Source organism: Tupaia chinensis, unplaced genomic scaffold (assembly GCF_000334495.1).
Source record: "Tupaia chinensis unplaced genomic scaffold, TupChi_1.0 Scaffold000544_1, whole genome shotgun sequence".
NCBI lineage: Eukaryota > Metazoa > Chordata > Mammalia > Scandentia > Tupaiidae > Tupaia > Tupaia belangeri.
Genome location: NW_006160056.1, coordinates 4,162,364 through 4,180,810, shown reverse-complemented (window position 1 = coordinate 4,180,810; position 18,447 = coordinate 4,162,364). Strand labels below are relative to the sequence as shown.

The 18,447-nt window shown below is 36.9% G+C and overlaps 1 pseudogene; it reads right to left on the bottom strand.

The window, feature by feature from the left end:
- Positions 1-11,353: 11,353 nt before the first annotated feature.
- Positions 11,354-12,308, bottom strand: LOC102488584 (heterogeneous nuclear ribonucleoprotein A1-like; annotated as a pseudogene).
- Positions 12,309-18,447: the final 6,139 nt, after the last annotated feature.

Here is an 18,447-nt window from a genome sequence, read left to right as displayed (position 1 = left end):
GGGGGATCTGAAACCTCCAACTAATAGAACTTTCTTCTCTTCTTTTCTAGTAGGTGTAGTCCTTCCCTAATTTCAACTCATTAAAAAATGCTTTATAGTTTAGGGCAGTGGAAGGAAGGCTGGCATCAAAATATTTTGATCAAAAAAGATGACAATGTAAAGGCCCAGTCGCCGCAGACAGTTGTTTGAAAGTAACTCGTAAAGCATTTACCATATCCTAAATTTGCACTCTTTGCAGACTTGTGCACATATATTCTGCTTTCAGAATAGTTTTGCAAATTGTACACAAACAAACAAAAAAAAATGGGTGGAAGCTTTTTAATAAAGAAATTGCATTTATAAATGATCTGTATTAGAATATAATAAATCTCCAGTTATAGTCAATTACTACCCGTGTTGTACAACAGATACCTTCTATTTTAGTTGCTAATAAAGGGCTACACAACTCAAAAAAAAAAAAAAAAAAAGAACTATGGAGTATGAGCAAAAATTTTTTGATGTGTAAAGTAAACGTTTGTGGAAAAATGTAAAAATAAATAAATGGAGGAAAGAATAAAAGAGTTTCAACTAATTCTGCAGTATCTGTCTTGAAAGCCAGTTATTATGGGAAGTTACTTTTAGTTCCTGGTATAGTAAAATCATAAAAGACCATGCTACAGGAAAAAGAAAACAATACTCTAACCCTTTAACCCTCATCTTATACCATAAGGAAAATGAATTCAATAAACCTTATTTAATGTTTGCTATTTGCCAAGCAAATATAGTGCTTGGAATAGAGAGATGAATGAATCAGTCTTTTCCCCAGCAGGGCTTGAAAAAGTCGGGGAAGCAGGAAATGTAATAGATACTATAATGGAGGACTGAGCACTATGTTATGGGGGCAGGGGAAGGAATTTCCCTTTTTGAAGGGGATTGGATAGAAAGTATTCCAGGGAGGAGAAAGGAGCTTAAGCAGAAACAGAGAGGTAATGATATGCATTGGCTATCAGATGGAGAAACCAGAGTCAAGGTAGCAAAAGTTGAAAGGAGACAGGCTTTGGGAGGGTGAAACAAGATGAAGTCGATAGACATCAATTCTTTGTTTTGATTAAACATCAGCAAATTCTATTATCAAGCACAAATAACTTGCTCTGGATGAAAAGAAAAGTTCACAGCTGTTGTTTTGCACCTTATAAATTCCTAGTCACTGGTGATTGTTCAGTCAAGATTAAGAGTCTGGTGGGTTTTAGTGCTTACATATAGTCAAAGACAGCGGTCTTCAAAAAGCTTTAATAATATGTTCTTTCATTACTTCTAGGCTCAATTAAGGAATAAACATTGTATATACTTTCCAAGAGACTAGAGATAATCTCCTTATTCAGCATGACTCTGCAATCTTAAAATAATAAGCCAGACTCATAAGTCTACTGAAAATACTCCTAATCAGATATCAGTTTGGCTAAACTTGATCCTTAAAGGTCAAAAATTCATTTATAATTAGGTATGGCCAGACCAATTGTCTTTGCAAAATAGCAAGTTTGTAATACATCATAGAAACACTAGTTAAAAATTAGCAACAAAATAATTTTGAACTAGATTAATAATGAAAATGACTATTTAGATTCATTGGATATCCTACAACGGAGAAGCGTGTTTTTCTACATCCAATTGAGAAACTCCATTGTGAAGCTATACCTTATTAATTTCTTTTTCTAGGTATTAGCTTAATAGCCAATGTGTGTAATAAATAACCTTAACTTTAGCTGATATGCAAGTTACACTGGGACTTTTCCTTCCTAATTATCCAAGTTCCACTACTGCACTGTGCCATTTGGTGTCCACAGCCATTGTGTTGACATAGCTTCCATTACCGTTGCCAGCAAATGGGTTTGAACTCAGGCTGTCCAGTTTCAGAGTACATGCCACTAATGTTTTACTAGCATCTCTATTGCCATAGAGTTGATATCACTAATGTGCGAGGTGTTTGAGGTGGAGGGATGACCAAAAGGACCACTAACCATATATTCCTATTTTCAAAGCTTTATTTCTGAATCAAATGAAGTCATAAACTCATTATCTAGGCTTCATTTTTTTTACTTTCTGTGAAAATGCCATCAACTCTAAATGACAACTTGAATATAAGATAGGAGGATGTTTGATATAAGAAATTGCTTTTGATAAATATATATATATATAAATAAATATATATATATATATATATTGTGGAATAGTTTATGGTGGTCTTTAATATTCCTGATATAAAAGACTGTGAGACTTATTTCTTGTATAATTCAGTGTATCTCCCCTGGAAAAGTGATATGACTGCTTACGTCAGATGCAAGATATTTAATCTAACATTTCTACATATTCTTTGATTTAGTTTAATTTTCTTGAGTTTCAGTGAACCCAGAGCTAATTTTTGTTCTTCAAAACCACTCAATAACTTCCTCTTTTTCACTGAAACAAACACAATCTCCTTATCTCTTTACTAAGATATACCCTATGTATTTAACCTAACTTTTTAAATTTTTTCTTTTTCTAGTCTTCCTCCTTAAATTGATAATTTAACTCAGTTTGATTACCTACACTCAGTCCAGTTGCTCCAGCTGGAAACCTGAACATCAAAGTTGAACTTTCCTTCTCTTTCATTATCATCTCCTCATCATTCTATCCATTCAGTTAAGATCCTCACCTGTAATGTGTCTCAAATATACTCTTGCTCATTTTCATTGCCATCATGTGAACATGTGAATCCAGGCCATGATTATATCTCTAGAACAACTTTAATGATCTTCCAATCTACTCTCCACCTTGGAATCACAGTTAGCTTTAAAGCATAAATAGCATGTTACTGCCCTACCTATAACTTTTAGCAGCTCATACAAAATACAAACTTTTTTTTCATTTCTCTCTCTCTGTTTTATTTTAGAGAGAGATTTTTGGTACAGGGCATGTGTGCTTTCCAGAAAGACAAAGACAGACAGAGAGACAAAAAGAGAGAAACCACCTTCCAGGAGGATGGCCATGCTGCAGTCCCTTCTCTTCCATTCTCCTCTTGGAATCTTGTACATGCACGCACATGCACCCGGCATGAGTTTTAAGCCATTGAGTCTGGGACTCGAACCACAGTCAACTACATGGGAGTCCAGTGACATAACCGTTATGCCATCTGCTGGCCCCCCCCTTTTTTTTAAAGAAAGATTTTTGCTATAGGGCGCATGCGCATACCAGAGAGACACAGAGAGATAGACAGAAAGTGAGAAATCACCTCCCAAAGGACATGGACATGCTACAATCCCTTCTCCTCCATTATCTTCTCAGGATTTTGGGCACACACATGCACTTGCTTGGTGTGTTTTAAGTCACTGGATCTGGGACTCAAATTGCAATCGACTATGTGGGAGTACAGTGATGTAACCATTATACCACGGCTGGTCCCAAAATCCGAAGTTTTGCCATGGCCTTAAAACTCACATGATCTGGTCCCAGCTGATCTTTTCAAGTTCGTTTCATATCTTTCTCTTCCCACTTTATGTAACCTTACCAGCCTCCTATCACTTCTTTGGAGCAGCAATCCCTGCCTTTTCATAGAGACACTGCCCAGGTTATATATTTGACTAGAGCAAAAGCTGCTAAACTATAGCTTTATAAGTCAAATATGTCACATTGCCCATTTTTTTAGAAACTAAAGTGTTATTGGAAAATAGCCATGCTTATCTGTTTAGATATTATCAATGCTCCTTTCATATTCCAATAGCAGAGGTGATTTGTTGCGACAGAGAACAAATAACCAACAAAACACAAACACTTTATTCTTTGTGTCATTACAGAATATTTTCATGCCTATAAGCAAGAGTATTCCTCCTGTTGCTCTTTGAAGAGCTGTTTTTTTCTCATTCTACAGCTCAAACGTTAAAAGTCTGCTTCACAAAGGTAGAAGGAGCACCATACCTGAGACCAGCAGCTGGAATAATGGCTGCATTCCTGGATTCCCATGTAGTCGACTGTGGTTCAAGTCTGTACCTTAAAACTCACACCAGGTGCATGTGCATGCATGGCCCAAATCCTGAGAGGAGAATGGATAACGGATTGCAGCTTCGCCATTCCCCCTGGGGAGTGATTTCTTGCTTTCTGCCTAGTGCACATGCCCTACAACAAAAATCTCTCTTAAAAAAAAGTAAAACAAGAGAAAGATCACCATATCTTAGTAGGCTGCCTTGTAAATTTTCTACTACTATATCAATACTACAATACTAGTGATTCCTTCACATTCATCCCAAGTTTCATTTAAATATTATTTGTTTACCTGTGATTGTGTGGATATATATATATACACACACACATATATATATACATGTATATATATATATATGTTTTTATTATTTTTTTAAATAGGTCTTTCATTAGGGAGCATAAGCTTTGCCAGAGAGAGAGAGACAGAGCCAGAGATGGTGAGAGGGAAAATGAGAAATGATCCCCCCACTGGAATCCCTTTTCCTCCATTCTCCTCCTGGGATCTTGGACACACACACACACACACTCCTGGTGTAAGTTTCACGCCACCAGGTTGAGGAATCGAACTATGGTCAACCATGTGAGAGTCCAGTGATGTAACTGCTATGCCATCTGCTGGTTCCCATGACTGTATCTTTTATTGGACTAAACATTTCTTAGGTCAGGAACACATCTTTCTTATTTTATTTTATTTTTTTACTGTATACTCAGTTCCTAAAATATTGATAATAACTGATCACAATAGATAATAATAGGTAATAAAAGTTACTGAAATGAATGAATATGTCCTATTTTTCCAGTTCCATTTTAAAAAAATCATCTCACCTTTGCTTGGTGAATACTTTAAAATATTTTAAGTGTCTCCCTTTTCAATTTAACCTATCCTGGGAAAACCTTTCCTGAACACTGTCCTTATCACCCCTCATTGTGGTTCAATCCAGTTTACGGATGGGATTAGACAATATCCTTGTGTCTCTATTCTGTCTTAGGTTGATATAGTACAGCATTTACCTTAAAGAAGACTAATATGAAGGTCCAGGGAAATATATTCTTTGTTGAATAGTTATGATAAATTAAAATAGAGTAATCCTGATAGATGTAAACCATGAAGAATCATCCCATTAAATCCATACAATAGATCAAGTCATATTTGGTCAGAGATAATTCTTTTATTAAAAAGTAAAGAACCATCCAATCTTTAAAACAATAAATAATACAGGTATATATAAATTCTCTTATTTAGTATATTCTTAGTAATAAAATTAATAATATTCTGGAACTTTTACTCTGATCATCACATTATTGTTGCAGTTTTGATCAGAACAGTGTCATGGGTGGACTCCAGGGATGTTTCATTGTTCTGTAATCATATATTCATAACTACAAAGCTGACAGCTTTGATGTAGTAAGAAGCATGTATAAGACCTATTAACAGTAACATATTGATTACTTACAAAACACAATTTAAATAATCAAGCTCTATGAATTTTTTTTTTTTGAAGAGGTTTTCGCTACAGCCATTACGCTAACTGCTGGTTCCCAAACTCTATGAATTTTTAGATTTGTCTAGAAGGAATGATGAGCAAGGAATAAGGAAAACATAATATCTCAAGATATTTTGTTAAAGTAATGAGTGAAAACTATAGTAAAAGGGAGAATTGATAAACCAAGGGAAACTTGGTTGAGTTGCTAGTTAGTCATGTTCAAGACTTTGGGCGTGGGGCCAGCAGTTAGCGTAGTGGCTATGTCGCTGAACTCCCATGTAGTTGACCGCGGTTCAAGTCCCGGACCTGGTGGCTTAAACTCACGCTGGGCGTGTGTGCGTGCGTCCCCAAGACCCGAGAGGAGAATGGAGGAGAAGGGATTGCTGCGTGGCCATCCCCCCTGGGGTGATGATTTCTAGCTTTCTGTCTCTCTCTCTCTCTGTCTCTCTGGCGAGCGCACATGCCCTGTAGCAAAAACCTCTCAAAAAAAAAAAAAAAGACTTCAGGTCTAAGAGAATCTGGTTTATAAGAAGAGAGAGAAAGGGTGGGTTTCTAAGAGACTTAACTTATCTTTGACAAGGAGGAAAGATAGTCTGTAACACAGAATTTAAGAGAAAGTCTGGGCAGTGAGTGGCATAGAGGTTAAGATGCTGGATCCCACATGATCAGTATCACATGTGTGTGTGTGTGTGTGTGTGTGTGTGTGTGTGTGTCCATGCATGCCAAAATGCTTAGAGGAGACTGAAAGAGAAGATGTGGTGGTGTGGCCATCCTCTCTGGGGAGTGATTTCTCACGTTTGCTCTCCTCTCTCTCTCTCTCTCTCTGTCACGTAAGTACATTTGTCCTATGGCAAAGACTTAAAAAAAAAAGGAAGCAAAAGTTGCTTTTGGGACCAGGAGATGGTATAATGGTTATGTTGCTGGACTCCCACATAGTTGATTGCGATTTGAGTCCCAGACCCAGTGGCTTAAGACTCACACCAGGTGCATGTGTGTGCATACCCCAAATCCTGAGAGGATGGAGGAGAAGGGACTGTGGCATAGCCATCTCTCCTAGGGGGTGATTTCTCACTTTTTCTCTCTCTGTCTCTATCACTCTGGGAAGCTCACACATCCTGTAGCCAAAACCTCTCAAAAAAAATGTTCTTTTGTTTGGGGAAGTATCTAGGACTGTATAGTTGTGATAATTTTCAAGGCTTATGAGAAGCCTGAAGCCCTTCCTGGACAAACTATGGAGAAATCTGATGTTTAGTCTAAATGCTTATTCTATAAAGAGAGAGCAAAGAAGCCTGTAGCCTGCCACTTTATTTTTCTTACATGGGCCATGAATCACTGTTAATGATATTTAAAAACCAATCACAAAGCTATTCAAGTTATCTAGCATGTCATTACCTGGATTAACAATAATATATAAAACAGTAATTTATTATGCTTTAAATCTGTTAGCCACAAAAAGAATCAATAGCATTATGGTTAAATGGATTTTTATATATAACAAAGTAATTTAAGTAGAAAGCCAATGATTTATCTTCCTTTCTTTATACAACTGGAATTCAAGAATTTGAGATTGAGTCTTCCAAAATTAATAAATAACATTACCAGTAAAGAAGAATTCAGAGCATTCTTTAGAAGCTTATTGCCAATCACTTTTCCATTTACTTCAATTTGGGTTCTACTATTATCTTCCTAGGATAAGTTATCAGTTAGATGAAGACTTCATGGAAAAAAGATCTAGTTATATCTGATTTTTTTTTAAGAGAAATTTTTTGCTATAGGGTATGTGCTCTTGCCAGAGAGAGATACAGAAAGCAAGAAATTTTCTCCCAAGGGGATAGCCACACAACAACCCCTTCTCCTCTTGGGATTTTGGGCATGCATACACACACGTCCGATGTGAGCTTTAAGTCACTGGGTTCAGGACTCAAACCACAGTCAACTCCGTAGGAGTCCAGCCACAAAACCATTATGCTTTCTGCTGGTCCCTCTGATTTTTAACATTTGTTCTGGTGACAGATACATTTCAACTTTGTTTCATGAACATTTCTTAAATGTGTGTTAGCCATACCAAAAAAAAGAAAAAAAGAAAAGAAAAAAAAAGTGATTATTTGAATTAATCCATCCTTTCCTGTTGAATGGAATTTTACTACTTTAAGCCATGCAATGTATAAAATTTTGAGATTTCTAGATGTCTGATACACACATACTTAGGGGTTATAGAACATATATAATGTGGGATCAGCAGGTGACATAGTGGTTATATCACTGGACTCCCACATGGCCAGCTACAGTTTGAGTCCTGGATCCAGTGGCTTGACAATCACACCAGGCATGTATGTGTGAGTGTCCAGGATCCTAGGAAGAGGAAGGAGGAGAAGGGATTGAAGTGTGGCCATCCCCTCTGGGAGGTGATTTCTCACTTTCCCTCTCATGATCTCTGTCTGTCTCTCTGGTAAGCACAAATGCCTTATGGCAAAATCCTCTTACACATAAAAAGAACATATATAATGCAATGAATCATAGATGTTATAGGAATATGGACCTGTTTTATAGTTGATTTTTATTATTTCCTAACTGTTTGACTTTGGACGTGTAACTAGGATCTTGGTTCTCATTGTGTATTTACGTATGTGTGTTTAATGTATTTGCATTGTAGAGTTCTAACAATATGGAATTATACTGAAAACACATGGCACAGTGCCTGGAAAGCAATAGGCACTTAGTAAGTTGTAGTCATGAGTATATCATGATCATTCACTCTAAAGATAGCACTCAAGTGTTCTAGGAGAAATGTAATACTCCATTGAGACACATATTTTGATGTGGAGAATATTCCTAGGGAGAAGTTAGCTCTACATACAAAAATGAAATTAGCTTACTCAATACTCAATTTCCATAAATGAAACCATAACCAATGTGTCTTTACTTTTCTTATTACTTCTCTAAGCCTCCAGTACTGGCCTGTATTTTGTGAATGCAAGCTTTGTGAGTTTAGATAACATAATTAAGGTGGAGCCCACTTTAAACAAACTGATCTGAAAGATACTTTCAAAATGAGAAGAAAGAAAGATTTGTTTTAATATTGGATATTTGTATTTGCAGAAACTTTCATGATGGCATTTTAGGATTAGAAGATATTTTAGGAATAATCTTGCCAAATTTTGTTTCAAATGATGAAATTAATTAAAAGGATATTTCTAAGGTCATATATCCGGTTACCAGCCAAACTAGGACTCCTGACAAGCCCTCTTCTCTTCTCTTCTCTTCTCTTCTCTTCTCTTCTCTTCTCTTCTCTTCTCTTCTCTTCACTTCACTTCACTTCACTTCACTTCACCCCTGCCACTTTATTTTTCTTACATGGGCCATGAATCACTGTTAATGATATTTAAAAACCAATCACAAAGCTATTCAAGTTATCTAGCATGTCATTACCTGGATTAACAATAATATATAAAACAGTAATTTATTATGCTTTAAATCTGTTAGCCACAAAAAGAATCAATAGCATTATGGTTAAATGGATTTTTATATATAACAAAGTAATTTAAGTAGAAAGCCAATGATTTATCTTCCTTTCTTTATACAACTGGAATTCAAGAATTTGAGATTGAGTCTTCCAAAATTAATAAATAACATTACCAGTAAAGAAGAATTCAGAGCATTCTTTAGAAGCTTATTGCCAATCACTTTTCCATTTACTTCAATTTGGGTTCTACTATTATCTTCCTAGGATAAGTTATCAGTTAGATGAAGACTTCATGGAAAAAAGATCTAGTTATATCTGATTTTTTTTTAAGAGAAATTTTTTGCTATAGGGTATGTGCTCTTGCCAGAGAGAGATACAGAAAGCAAGAAATTTTCTCCCAAGGGGATAGCCACACAACAACCCCTTCTCCTCTTGGGATTTTGGGCATGCATACACACACGTCCGATGTGAGCTTTAAGTCACTGGGTTCAGGACTCAAACCACAGTCAACTCCGTAGGAGTCCAGCCACAAAACCATTATGCTTTCTGCTGGTCCCTCTGATTTTTAACATTTGTTCTGGTGACAGATACATTTCAACTTTGTTTCATGAACATTTCTTAAATGTGTGTTAGCCATACCAAAAAAAAGAAAAAAAGAAAAGAAAAAAAAAGTGATTATTTGAATTAATCCATCCTTTCCTGTTGAATGGAATTTTACTACTTTAAGCCATGCAATGTATAAAATTTTGAGATTTCTAGATGTCTGATACACACATACTTAGGGGTTATAGAACATATATAATGTGGGATCAGCAGGTGACATAGTGGTTATATCACTGGACTCCCACATGGCCAGCTACAGTTTGAGTCCTGGATCCAGTGGCTTGACAATCACACCAGGCATGTATGTGTGAGTGTCCAGGATCCTAGGAAGAGGAAGGAGGAGAAGGGATTGAAGTGTGGCCATCCCCTCTGGGAGGTGATTTCTCACTTTCCCTCTCATGATCTCTGTCTGTCTCTCTGGTAAGCACAAATGCCTTATGGCAAAATCCTCTTACACATAAAAAGAACATATATAATGCAATGAATCATAGATGTTATAGGAATATGGACCTGTTTTATAGTTGATTTTTATTATTTCCTAACTGTTTGACTTTGGACGTGTAACTAGGATCTTGGTTCTCATTGTGTATTTACGTATGTGTGTTTAATGTATTTGCATTGTAGAGTTCTAACAATATGGAATTATACTGAAAACACATGGCACAGTGCCTGGAAAGCAATAGGCACTTAGTAAGTTGTAGTCATGAGTATATCATGATCATTCACTCTAAAGATAGCACTCAAGTGTTCTAGGAGAAATGTAATACTCCATTGAGACACATATTTTGATGTGGAGAATATTCCTAGGGAGAAGTTAGCTCTACATACAAAAATGAAATTAGCTTACTCAATACTCAATTTCCATAAATGAAACCATAACCAATGTGTCTTTACTTTTCTTATTACTTCTCTAAGCCTCCAGTACTGGCCTGTATTTTGTGAATGCAAGCTTTGTGAGTTTAGATAACATAATTAAGGTGGAGCCCACTTTAAACAAACTGATCTGAAAGATACTTTCAAAATGAGAAGAAAGAAAGATTTGTTTTAATATTGGATATTTGTATTTGCAGAAACTTTCATGATGGCATTTTAGGATTAGAAGATATTTTAGGAATAATCTTGCCAAATTTTGTTTCAAATGATGAAATTAATTAAAAGGATATTTCTAAGGTCATATATCCGGTTACCAGCCAAACTAGGACTCCTGACAAGCCCTCTTCTCTTCTCTTCTCTTCTCTTCTCTTCTCTTCTCTTCACTTCACTTCACTTCACTTCACTTCACCTCACTTCACTTCACTTCACTTCTTTTTCTTTTCTTCTTTCTTTCTTTCTTTCTTTCTTTCTTTCTTTCTTTCTTTCTTTCTTTCTTTCTTTCTTTCTTTCTTTCTTTCTTCCTTCCTTCCTTCCTTCCTTCCTTCCTTCCTTCCTTCCTTCTTTCCTTCCTTCCTTCCTTCCTTCCTTTCTTCCTTTTTTTTTTTAAGTCAGATTTATTCAGCATCATGATCAGACTATTACATTTAGCAATCAACAGCATGGGTCAAAAAAAATCTACATTAAAACCCTTTGTTGGAATGCTTTGCATTTTACGCAAAACAGAGATGAAAATAACCTGCTATATAATTAGTTGCAAATACAGTCCTTGTGTTTTTTGCCCATACACATGAGTATGGTCTAAAACATGTCTTCTTAGTAGCAGCTAGGCCCTGCCACCACTGTGCTTGGCTGAGTTCACAAACCTGTTGTAACCTGCAGCTTCCCTGTCACTTCTCTGGCTCTCATCTCCAGCTAAGCTTTGTTTCCTGGCAGTTAATTAAAACCTTCTGCCACTGTCATAGCTATTGCTGTTGCTGGAACTACCATAGCCACCTTAATTTCATGGTTTGACAAAGTGTTGACCTCCACCCCTGTAAGGGCCAGAGTTTCTGCCTCCCAAGTTTCCACCCTTCATGAGTCAAAAATTTGAAGACTCTTTGTTATAATTACCAAAATGATTGTAGCTTCCACCACCTCCAAAATTACTTCCATCATTACCAAATCCATTATAGCTATCCCCACTTCTGCTGTATCTACCACCACTATGGCTGCCATCAAAGCCACCACAACCACTGAAGTTTCCTCCATGACCAAAGTTGTCATTACCACCAAAACCACCTTCTCAATCACCACTGATGTTTCCAGCACCACTTCGACCTCTTGGGCAGGAGAGAGCACTAGCCATCTCTTGTTTGGACTGGATTTTCCTTACTTCACAGTTGTGGTCATGCTCAGTATATTTCTGAATGACAATCTTATCCACAGAGTCATGATCATCAAAGGTTACAAAATCAAAGCTCCCCTTCTTGCCACTGCCTCAGTCAGTCATGATTTCAATCACTTCAATTTTCCCATACTGTTCAAAATAATCCCTTAGGTGATGTTCTTCACTGTCTTCTTCAATGCCATCAACAAAGATCTTTTTCACAGTTATGTGGGTACCTGGTCTTTGAGAATCTTCTCTTGAGACAGCCCTCTTTGGTTCTACAACTTCCACCCACCTTGTGGCCTTGCATTCATGACTGCATGCACCATCTCCACAGGGGCACACGTGACAAACCCAAACCCCTGGAGTGCTGGGTGTTTGGATCTCACATTACTTCGCAGTCCTTGAGCATTCTCCATTGCTCAAAATGGCTCCTCCAGTTCTCATTGGTTGTTTCCAAGCTCAGCCCTCAGATAAATAGTTTCTGCAGCTGTTCTGGCTCTTTAGGAGGCTCCAACTTCGGCATGACAACAGTGGGGAGAGACCAACGATGCTTCCCTGGCGGCATCCACAGGTTTAAAGGAGTAAGCTAATGAAGATATCTCCTGACAACCTTTTTTCTTATAAATGGCTCAGCTTAGTTAAGGACAAATTCTTTAAAAAAAAAAAAAAAAGGATTTATTTTTCCCCAGCATGAACATACTGGGTACAAGTCCAATCAAAGATAGTCTCATACACATTATCATCAACAGATCATTTTTCATTTTTGAATTAGAGACAATTTTATAGGAGAGATGACATTTGAATTGGTCCTGGGTAGCAAAATTTCTCAAATGTTTAAAACAGATTCTATTTACAAGCATTGATTCTTTTTTTTTTTTTTTTTGAGAGGTTTTTGCTATAGGGCACATGCTCGCCAGAAAGACAGAGAGACAGAAAGTGAGAAATCACCCCCCAGGGGGGATAGCCACGCCACAATCCTTCCTCCTCCATTCTCTTCTTGGGATCTTGGGCACACACGTACACACCTCTGGTGTGAGTTTTAGCCCTGGGACCGGGACTCGAACCGCATCGACTACATGGGAGTCCATCAACATAGCCATTATGCTAACTGCTGGTCCTTACGAGCATTGACTCTTGTTATACTTTTTGGGAACACTGGCATTGGTGGTTAGGAAGTATAAGCAGGGCAGGATGAAATCTACCTCCTTACTCCCAGGCATGTTGATGACTCACACTGCTCAGAGTTCCGATAATTGCTGGGCTCTCATGCTGCCACAGTAAGTAGGTATAGGGTGTATCAATTGTAGCCAAGAGGTGCATTTCCCGGAAAAATAGAAAAGCTTTTCCATATAGGGTGAGTGAGGAATCCTCCTACTTGTAATGACAAATCTTCAGTAAATGCTTGTTTATCATTATTGTATTATTTAGTGCAAGCTGTGTGTGTGTGTGTGTGAGTGGGTGCTATGTTATATGTTGAAGTGTTATCCTTTATCAAGATGAGTATAAGACAACAGTACCAATTGCCCAAAGAGGCTGAGTCATGGAAGAATATCAAGAATAGTGAGAATAACAATATTTATCTTTCTTTTGAGTGCTTATCAAGTGCCAGACTATGCTTTACATGTCTTATTTTATTTTTCATGGTACCGTATAATGTGAATACTGTTATTATCCATGGTTTATTGACAAAGTACTGAGGCTTGGAGAGATTAATTTAACCAAAGCTCACAAAGATGGTAATAGAGATAGAATCCATCTAAGATCGATTTGTGCTCTTACAATGTACCATCTTCCTAGACTCTGGAACTACAGCAGAGCCTGTGCTATTATGTTGTCAATAAATGATTTATCTTTACATCAATAGCAGTTCTTGTCTCTGAGGAAGGCTAAAGTGGAAGCATGAAGTGGTGAGACATGGAGATGAAGCTAGGTTACCTGGGATCTTTTTTTCAGGCTTAAAACCTTTTTATTTGTATATTAAAAATGACATATTCCAATAATCAAAATCATCTGAGTAACAAAAAATGGTACTCTTACTAAATTGCATTCTACAACCTGTAAGACGCAGTGGACCAGCTTAGTTTTTAATTATATATTCAGTGTTTTACCCAGTTTCTCCCTTTACCAACATGCAACCCCTTTTCCTCTGTTAGGCAAATGAGAGAGAGAAGCAAAGATAGTAGTTCTTGCTTCTTTCATGTGAAAAGGGACATCATAGTCATTTAAGCCTCATCCAATTTATTTGCATCTTACAAAGTTAAACAGCTAAAAAAACTAAATTAGGAGCATACTATAGTTTGACTGTGTTCCCCAGAATTCACATGTTGGAATTTGGTTGTAATGGTATCAAGAGGGTGAAAATTTAATATGACTATGGGGTTGAAAGATGGTTCCTTTGGGAGGGGATTAGAATTAGATAAAATCATCAAGGTAGGGCCCCATGATTGACTCCTGGTGGTTCTATAAGAAGATGGAATGAAACAGACACATGCTCTGCTCTTGTTCTGTCTCCCCATGTGATGCCCTGCACCACTTAGGGACTCTACAGGAAGTTCCCACCAGAAAGATAACCTTTGCCAAATGTGGCCCCTTGGCCTCAGACCTCCAAAACTATGAGCTAAATAAGCATCTTGTATTCTTTTTAGAGAGATTTTTGCTCTAGGATGTGTGTATTCATGTGACAGAAAGGGACAGAGGGACAGAAAATTAGAAATCACCCCCCAGAGGCAATGGCCATGCCACAATCCCTTCTCTTCCATTCTCCTCTCAGTATTTTGGGTGGGCATGCACATGTGCTCAGCATGTTTCAAGCTGCTGGGTCTAGGACTTGAACTGTGGTGGACCATGTGGGAGTCCAGAGTCTTAACCACTGTACCACCTACTAGCCCCAACATCTATTCTTTATAAATTACTCAGACTCAGGAACTTCTGCTATTAGCTGCACAGAATGGACTAAAACTGAAGGTACACTTTGTAGAAAGTACAATACATGTTAGTGGTACACATTTCATTATGGTTGGCCTGTTTGGCTTCTCCAGTTTGATCATTCCTTTAATCAATGGATTTTTCTCTTGTATTTCTTCCTTTTCTAATTTCTGCTTATTGAATGTCTTAATCTCCGTCATTTCAGGTTTGTCAGACATGATTACAGAGAAAGTGGGAGTGAGATGTGCAGGCCTGTGGGGTCTAATCTGTACAGGCCTGTGGAGTCTAATCTGTACAGTGGTCACAGACCAGTCTCCTTTGACTTCAAAACACTTACTACATAGCTGAAAAATTGGAGGGAATAGATATTTTTACAATATTAGGAGCTTAGGAAAATAATTCCTATTTACTGTCTTCCTTACTACTAAGTACTGACTCTGCACATGGTAAAACATATATATCTATTTGTACAATGGCATCGATCTTTATTTTTTCCTAATAATTACACCTTTTTTTTCCATTTTTTACTTCATACATGAGGTTTTTAACTCACTTGACACTTCTTACCCACAAAATCAAGGGCATGTGTTCTCATCATGGAACATGTGGATAGAAACCTATTTAACAGGTCTGTGGTCCAGATTCAGCTGTCCATTTATCTTGTTGCTGGTTGGATGGGCAGAAGATGCAGCACTAAGATTACAAAGGAAGTATTGAATTCTAACCTCCCAGGGTTTGATGATGATTAAAAAGCTATCCTCTTTGTCAAATCTTTATAAAATGCTGTAACTATATTTGAAGAAAAATACTGTGCAGATGTAATGTAGTCTGAAAGTCTATTCTTAGGTAGTTCAGCAAAATTGCCTAAAATCTTTCTAAATGATGGTACAGCTCTTAGTACTAACAAGAGAGGATTACTTCCCTGGTTAGCTTTTTTTTTTTTTTTTTTTTTTTTTTTAAGATAAGATCTCACCATGTCATGATCCAGTGGTCTCTGCCTCCCAGTTAGGACTATAGGTGTACATCATCATGGCCCACTTGCTTTTTAGATGAAGTCTCACTGTGTTGTCCAGGTCAGTCTCAAGCACACAGTCCTTCTGCCATAGCCTTCCTGAATCACTATGATTATGGGAGCATACCACTACATCTGGCCTTTAGGTTAGAATGGGATTCTCCTACTTGGGACTCCTACATGGCCCCAGGCTGTAGCAGGTACCATCTAAGCAGTGCATGCTGCTACATGTGAGCCATCCTGGTTAAATTTTGGTCCATGCTTCAAATTCTCTTTTCTGTGCAAGGTGTCAACCCAGTTGAATGTTTACTTACATTTTATTTATACTTCTTTGATATTCATGAAAAGAAAAAAAGAAGGAAAAAAAACTCACACATTTTCAAAGGTGTTTGTATTAAGAGATTTTATATACCAGGAGTAAAGCAGAACATTTGACATTCCTATCGTTGAAAGTTTTATGGCGTCCCTCCTTAGTTATGTGGCCCAGCTCTATCATCTTTGTCTTCTCTCACTTTTGTTGAGAGTTAGATTCTGCCTATTGCATTCTTTTCTCTTCGGTATAGTGCAAATGCCTTTCCAGCAATTGCTAGCTTTGACTTTGCTTTGACTCTCTTGACTTTTCTTAACATGTTCTGCAAAACAGTGAATGAACTCTAGATTCTTTTGTTTAGGGGCTAAAAGTTCCTACTACAGGGTTTGTCTGTGTGTGTTTTAGGTTTTTGCCATAGGGCACATGTGTTCACCAGAAAGCACATATGCACATGCTCCTGGCATGAGTTTCAAGCCACCAGGTCCAGGACTTGAACAGCATTTTGCCTTGCGGGAGTCCAGTGCCTTAACCACATTGCCATCTGCTGGCCCCATTTACTGTAGGGTTTTATGTGTATGTTTTCCCATCTCCTTCTAATACCAATTCACCCATATGAATTTTGAAGACTGAGGAAATAAGCTGAAGACACAAGCTAGAATTTATTGAAGAAGAATTTAGCTGAGAAGCAGCTGAATGACTTTGCAGAACTACAGAGAGATCGAGAACTTGGAAATTTCAGGTATGACTGAGACTGAGTGTGAAGTATGAGGTGTATATAGGGGATTAATTGGAAGCTTGTATGTGAAGTGGTCAACCCCCTCTACACTCTCAGTACAAATGCTCAGCTCAGTCTGAGTATGTGTGCTTCAAGCAAAACATCAAATATTCCCTGTTTGCTGTAGGGTGCATGTGCTCACACTGGTGAGAGAGGAAAAAAAGAGAAAGGACAAGTGAGAAATCACCCCTGGGAGGATGGTCACAGAGCAATCTTCTCTCCTCCATTCTCCTCTCGGGATTTTGGGCATGCATGCATATGGCCCAACATAATTTTCCAGCTGCCAGATCCAAAAATTGAACCATGCAGTCAACTATGTGGGATCCAGATGGCTTAACCACCATGCCACTGACTGGCCCCCAAAATATTCTTCTTTACAGAAATTAAAGATTGCCATAGAAGGATGAGGGCTTTAGGAAATACATTTCTAGAGCAATGGGGAGAACTCTCAAAGTATTTTTTTATTAGACAGAGATATTGAAAAAATTGGAAAGTCAGTAAACGAACATGAAAACTTTATATTATGAGACAAAGCAATGAAATGTACACAGCATTCAACTACATCTATCCTTAAGAATTGTTATTTTATCATAGGATGTACATATAAAGAATGTAGCCTTTTAATAAATTTAAGTCTTTTCATTCAGATATAACATTTAAATACCTTACAAGTCAAATAAATATAATATCCAAACAGGTTATCAACTTGCTTGGGGGTATAGATTTATGTGTCAATTGAAGAATTAGATAATACGTTTAGCTAGAATCTAGGGATATGAGTTACCTCTTTCGATGGTATAAATACTGTTCAGTGGTTTATATCAGTGTCCCCAAATAGCATCATAGCATCCTGTCAAAATACGACCATTATATGTAGCCTCAAGAATATGAAAGCAATCTCAAAAATTCCTTGATTTGACACATTATTTTATTAAGTGGGTAGTAGGAATATTTACTCTGAATGTCTATATCCTATAGCTCATGGTCAGGTAAAATATTTGTCTACAAGTAGCCTCAGTTAACTGAAAACTTTTTTTCAAAACATCAGTCTCTTTTAAGTATGAGAATAGCAATAATTTAGTACAGAACTGCTTAGGAGTAAAGTCTTGACCAAAAAAATATGATCTTCTTATGTGGAGCAATGATCAAGACCCAAAGCATTACTTTGTTTTTTGCATTAAGGGATCTATAAAATTTGGAATTCTACTTCCTGATAATAGTAACACTCTTAGGATAATAATTTGAAATTATAATTGAGTAATTGAGTTAGATTGATGATTTTTAAGATGAAATGTTGCAAGTTTATATACAGTATTAAAATATTTAAGAGAACTCAAGGTTTACCATATTTATGAGTTTGATTTATTAGGTTTATAAAAATTGCTTGCTGGTTGAGAACATTTTTATTTTTCACTAGCTAACTGATATGTCATATTAAATTTATAAATGAAATGTAAATATTCAAGTTTAATGAACTAAAATTGTAAATGAAACAAATTATTTAAAGATAATTTAAAAGTAATGGTTCAAATATTCTAGACTTGTAAATAGAAATGAAAATTTATGAGATTAACTTAAAAGCCTTTTAAAGAACTAAGTTTATGAATTTTAACTTTAGTTAACCACAGTATGTCAACAAT